Source organism: Lolium perenne, chromosome 3, assembly GCF_019359855.2.
Source record: "Lolium perenne isolate Kyuss_39 chromosome 3, Kyuss_2.0, whole genome shotgun sequence".
NCBI classification, from domain to species: domain Eukaryota; kingdom Viridiplantae; phylum Streptophyta; class Magnoliopsida; order Poales; family Poaceae; genus Lolium; species Lolium perenne.
In genome coordinates, this window is record NC_067246.2 from 127,491,489 (window position 1) to 127,498,337 (window position 6,849).

Sequence of the window (6,849 nt, forward strand, 5' to 3'; positions counted from 1 at the left end):
AAGTTTTTGCGGCATTCAGAAATTGTTCGCAACTTTGGCGTTCTGAGAATATATTGTCGAGTGCTTTTTCGGCTATTGGAATAGCACATTTTATTGAGTCAATGGATGACTTATATTGCCTTCCCGATGGGAGTATATGTAGAGTTATTTATATAACTCGAAATATGCTCACTTGTTCTTCCTTTTCTCTCTTTTTTATAATTTTATCGGGCACGCGAACAGCGTTCCCGATGGGAGTAGCCCCCGAGGCTACTCCCAAGGACTTGTGCTCGGGTGTAGGCTCAACGCCTTACGTTGCTATATTTTCCTTCTTTCCCGAAGTTTTCATATCTGTCGGGTGCGCGAACAGCGCTCCCGATGGGAGTAGCCCCCGAGGCTATGAGCAAATGCTTGTATTTGATCATAGGCTCTTGCCATTGCTATTTTGTCATTCTCGAGTTTTTCATTGTTCCAAAGTAGCCCCCGAGCATTTGATCAAAAACTTGTATTTGATCAAAGGCTCTCGAAATAGTCTACAATCTTCTACTGTCGCCATTCTTATGAAGTTGCTTAGCCGAATTTTTCTCTTGCCAAGGTGACATCATTGCTGACGATAGCCACGACCGCTGTATCGGGAAAACGCGAGAACTGCTCTCTCTCTGCCTTGCGGGCCCAAATTGCTCATCAAGTTGACACGTCGTGCAAGTGGGAGACACACGTCCTCCACTTTTCCTGGCGCACGTACTGTAGCTCATGTTCTTTCTCGTCTGAATGAAATTACTTTTTACCCCTTGTCCACGTGTACACCATCTATCCCGCAATCTCTTCATCCAACGGTGCGTCGATTCACCGCACCTCTATTTAAGGTCATCGTCTTCCTCCGTCAATACTTTCGCTCGTGCCGCACCTCTGCTTCTCCTCTGCAAAAATCCTCCACTGCTCTCATTTCTTCAAGCGCTCAACCGCGCTCGCACCTCTCTCCTCCACGCTCCTTGATGCCACCTCGCGCGCGTCTGACCAGGCATAGCACTCCCGAATCCAAGATGGCCACCGAAGATCTGGAGTGGGAGAGATCCAAGATCTCCAACCAGGATATGAACCTGCTGAAGAAGCTGGGATTCACCAAGAAGGAGAACGCGCTGCGTTTCCCCAAGGAGGAGAGTTATCCATCGCCTCCAATCGAGTATCGGGTCAGTTTTGTTGACCATCTCACCCGCGGTCTTTCTCCCCCTATCCACGAGTTTCTTCGAGGTCTCCTTTTTGTTTATGGGCGTCAGCTGCATCAGCTGACGCCCAATTCTATCCTTCACGTGTCGATTTTTATCACACTTTGCGAATGCTTCCTCGGAGTCCAACCTAATTGGGCTCTGTGGAAACGCATCTTCTGTCTCCGCCGTAATGGCTCCCACAACACCGCCTACAACATTGGCGGCGTTGTCATTGTAGGGATTCGTTGCATAGAAAACAAAAAATTTCCTACCGCGAACACGCAATCCAAGCCAAGATGCAATCTAGAAGACGGTAGCAACGAGGGGATTATCGAGTCTCACCCTTGAAGAGATTCCAAAGCCTACAATATGAGGCTCTTGTTGCTGCGGTAGACGTTCACTTGCCGCTTGCAAAAGCGCGTAGAAGATCTTGATCACGGCGCCACGAACGGGCAGCACCTCCGTACTCGGTCACACGTTCGGTTGTTGATGAAGACGACGTCCACCTCCCCGTTCCAGCGGGCAGCGGAAGTAGTAGCTCCTCTTGAATCCGGCAGCACGACGGCGTGGTGTCGGTGGTGGTGGAGAATCCCGGCGGAGCTTCGCTAAGCGTGCGGGAGTGTTGGAGGAGAGAGGGGCGGCTAGGGTTTGGGAGGAGGTGGCCGGCCACTAGGGGTGCGGCCAGGCTGTGGTCTTGGGGTGGCCGGCCCCCTCCCCTTGGCCCCTCATTATATAGGTGGAAGCCCCAAGTGTTGGACTACAAGTCTTCGAATAAGACCCGAACCCAAAACCTTCCATGTGATAGGGAAACCTACCCAAGGTGGGAATCCCACTTGGGGTGGGATTCCCCCCTTCCATGTGGGGGGTTGGCCGGCCCCCTTGGTGGAGACCAAGGTGGACTCCACCCTCCTAGGGTTGGCCGGCCATGGGAGGTGGAGTCCCTCCGGGACTCCGCCTTCCTTAGTGGTTTCTTCCGGACTTTTCTAGAACCTTCTAGAACCTTCCATAGAACCTTCCGGATCATTTTAAATCTTATAAAATGACTTCCTATATATGAATCTTATTCTCCGGACCATTCCGGGACTCCTCGTGATGTCCGGGGTCTCATCCGGGACTCCGAACAAATATTCAAACTCCATTCCATATTCAAATTCTACCATTTCAACATCCAACTTTAAGTGTGTCACCCTACGGTTCGCGAACTATGCGGACATGGTTGAGTACTCACTCTGACCAATAACCAATAGCGGGATCTGGAGATCCATAATGGCTCCCACATATTCAACGATGACTTTAGTGATCGAATGAACCATTCACATACGATACCAATTCCCTTTGTCACGCGATATTTTACTTGTCCGAGGTTTGATCATCGGTATCACTTCATACCTTGTTCAACCTCGTCTCCTGACAAGTACTCTTTACTCGTACCGTGGTATGTGGTCTCTTATGAACTTATTCATATGCTTGCAAGACATTTAGACGACATTCCACCGAGAGGGCCCAGAGTATATCTATCCGTCATCGGGATGGATAAATCCCACTGTTGATCCATATGCCTCAACTCATACTTTCCGGATACTTAATCCCACCTTTATAACCACCCATTTACGCAGTGGCGTTTGGTGTAATCAAAGTACCTTTCCGGTATAAGTGATTTACATGATCTCATGGTCATAAGGACTAGGTAACTATGTATCGAAAGCTTATAGCAAATAACTTAATGACGTGATCTTATGCTACGCTTAATTGGGTGTGTCCATTACATCAGTCATACAATGATATAACCTTGTTATTAATAACATCCAATGTTCATGATTATGAAACTAATCATCCATTAATCAACAAGCTAGTTAAGAGGCATACTAGGGACTCTTTGTTGTTTACATATCACACATGTACTAATGTTTCGGTTAATACAATTATAGCATGGTATATAAACATTTATCATAAACATAAAGATATATAATAACCACTTTTATTATTGCCTCTTGGGCATATCTCCTTCAGTCATCTGTGTTCGTTCTGACGTCGAGTACTTCGACGTCAAATTCCCCGACTCCGTCCAAGGGTGGCGCAAAAGATGGCTCTATGTGCATGAAGAAAGCTCCGACTCAGTGGAGAACAACATCGCCCCTTTCGACGGAGGAGCCAAAATCCTTCGCCGCCGTTCCTGGGATGCTGAAGCTACCGAAGATGAGAAATTGGCGATAGAGGCGCTGATGACTCGCATCCACGAGCTCCAGAACACCCGCGGCAAGGAACTGTCGGGTATTCAGATCACAGCCTATTTCCTTAGGATTAGAGTGCAGCCTCTCCAAGCTCGCAAAAATCCTCTTTGGATGTACGCTGGTGAAGAAGACGTCGACAGGCTCTCCAAAGACCTTCCTGTGAAGGATCTGGAGAAACTGATCCGAAGGATCTCGTCGCTCAGCAAGAAGGACACTATTCCATCCTCTTGCCGCATTATGCCATATAGTGGCGCAAATCCCCTTCCCATGGTATTTTTTCCTCTTTACTGCTATATTGTCTTTTCGAGCTTTTAGTATTTGTTGATTACTATCTTGCTAGCGTCTTTTGCATAACTTTTTGTCGACACTTTTTGTTTTTCACAGAACCACCCGGTTCTGGCTTCTCTTCCCCCTCTTCCTGAAGGTGGAGAAGTCGAATAACGTACCATTGTCGATGAGGACCACCAGGGTACTTCTCGCCCTGAGAGTGAAGTCGCGGGTTCTCAAAAATCCGCGGCTTCCTCTGAAAAAGAAGCCGAGTCTGAGGCCACTGCCTCGACACACTCCCTTCCTTCTGCTGTTTCTCCAAGGAACAAGAGGAAAAGGGATGAAGTTACCGATTCTGGCACCTCCAAAGCCGAAGAAGCTGGTCCTTCCGAAAGGAAAACAGCTATCAACCCTTACGATGATGCCCTTGTCAGCTCGTAAGTTCTCTATTATTCTTTGTTGTTTCGCTCTCGATGTTTTTGTCTATGTTGATTCTTATATTGTCGCCATTTTATTGCAGCGGCGACGAGGGTGAAGATCAACCTATTGACGCGACTGCTCGAACGAGTACATCGCGTACTTTAGTTGTTTCTGAAGCTCAGGCTGATGGAGATGAATCTTCGCCTCCTCAGCAAAACACCGTGCATCCGACTCCACCTGCAAGCCCCCGTGCCCCTTCGCCAAAGAGGGCAAGGGTCGAGCTAGTCACGGAGCCTGCCCTACAACTTGGTGGCTCCACGACTCCTCCTCTGGATGATGTAAGTTCCTCACTTCTCCTCTTTTGTGCAAAGTACTTTTCGATGCTATCGACTCTTTGTTGTTTACTTCTTTTTTGCTTTTTACTGTCGAGCCTTTTACTATATTGATGCTTTCTTTCTCTATCTTTCTTTGTCAGCCTTTGATTAAGGAGTTCATCCGTTTCGGTACCCAATTCGTCGGGTACCGTGACCATGCTAACAAAGCCGAAGGTAATATTTTGCTACTTCTTCTGGCAAATGACCTATCCCTCCTTTCTTGTCATGATTTTGATTGGTGTCGACTATTTTGGCAGAAAACCTTGTGGAAGCCAACAAGCGTGCTGATGCACTTGCTCGAAAACTGGAGCAAAGTGAAAAGGCTCGTAAGAAGGCTGAAACAGATGCTAAGAAGGCCAAAGCAGAAGCCGCCGTTGTCGAAGATCTTCGACAAAGACTTCATGACGCGGAAACTGCCTTGAGCGACAACATATCCGAGCAAGCTGTTCGTGAAGCTGAAATCCTTAGTCGCTTGCAATCGCAAAGTCGACTTTGTCAGTAAGCCCTCCAATCTTTGCTTCTTCTTCGGGTTGTCAAATTTATCCTTGCGCAATCCTTGATGATCTTTCTTTTGCTTCTTTGTAGGGAAAACACATCAAGACTTTGACTTGGAGTGTCCTGAAGGCGATCAGCTGCTTGACGAGCTTTCCCTTCTTGAATTTCATGCAGAAGAAGCACGCGAAGGCCTTGCTGAAGCCAGAGCAGGTATGTCGCGTCTTTTTCCTTATTTCTTCCCGAAGACACAAGAGCCCAAGATTTTCACAAATCTCGCCAAGCACTTCAACTCTCAAGAGGATCTTGGGCTTAAACTTCGCCAAGAAGGCCTGAAGATTGGCGTCGAGGGCACCATTGCTTTGGTTGCTGACAGCCAGCAAGACATCGACTGGGCCAAAGTTGGCGAGGTAAAGGAGATGGAGATGAAGAAATGGCAATCTCTGATCAAGGCTGCCAAGCCTAACTCCAAGCCAATCCTTGCCTTCCTTGGTTGCAAGCCAACTCCTGCGCCAAGCTCATCCAAGCCGGAGGTCAAGTAGACCACCCTGTCTTTCTTATTTTTTCTTTTTCTTTTTTCCTTTTGATGCTGTCGACAAAGTAGCTTTTGGCGACACTTCTCCCACTAGTTCACTAGGGTGCCCTCCATTGTAATGCCTTGTAAATATTCTGAGAATCAATGGAAATCTATTTTGCTTGATGATTGATGTCGAAACTTTCATTTTCAGTTGATATTTGATAACTACACTTCAACTCCTCGTCCCTCCGATGTTTTTCCTGCTTCCTCCCACTCGAAGAAAATGCATGTCGATAATGAATTTGGTGGAGATTCTTCGAGTAAGGGTTCAGCGCAGGACTTGGAGGAGCTTCGTCAGCAGCTTCAGTATGCGAAGAAGCAAACACTTGTGATGATGGAACAGTCTCGAAGGTCATCCGAAAAAGAGAAGGTTGCACTGCAGCAGGCTCAAGAAGCCATAGCTGCCAAGGAAACCGCCATTTCTGAAGCTGCAAAGGCTATCACTCGAGAGAATTTTATGCTTGAGTTGATGAATGAAGCCAGTTTGGATATGTCAGGTATGCTTGTGCAAAGCAAAACTTCTTCTATTTTTTCGTTGTTTCCTCCTTTGAAATTCTTGTGCTGTCGCCAAATAGGTTCTTTTCTAGACACTGCTGCCGAAGACCAAAGGGTAGACACAAGGGCGAACCTCCTGGTTAACATTTCACTTGACCATGGTTCTCTTTTCTGGGCCACTCCAGAATGCACCCGACAAATTGTCAGATTTCAAGACCGCGCTTGTCAAGTTCGCGAGTTCCGTGATTTCTGTACGAAAACCTTGTCTTTGGTTTACAGTACCATGTTTCCTCGGAACGAGATACCAGACACCCTTCCTGCTCTGATGGAAAAATTTCGGGATGCCCCTCGTATCCATAATTTTGTGCGAGCTCAACTGTCTGCTGGAGCAAGATTCGCCATGATTATGATACAGATCTGCTACCGAAAATTAGATCTGACAAAGATTGTCGCCAAGTGTCTGGCCAAGCAGTCGAAACGAAAAAGGAACATCGACAAGATCAACGATATTGTAACTCCTGTCGCCGAAGAGATGATGGACGAACTTCTTCGGATGGACTCTGAGTTCTTCGTACGAGGGAGCTATGCTGAACATACGACAACTGCTGCAAGCAACAAAGGGTTAACCATAGACAGTATATTAGGTATCAACTGAGTTGTACTATATTGCGAGAAGTCATATTTTTTGTGTCGAATTCTTCTTGACGATGAAGTTGTCTATATTGTAAAGTGTACTCTATATTGTGAAGCCCCCGAGCCTTTGGCCGGAGCTCAGGTTTATTTTGTCGTCTCGATGAATTTTCTAT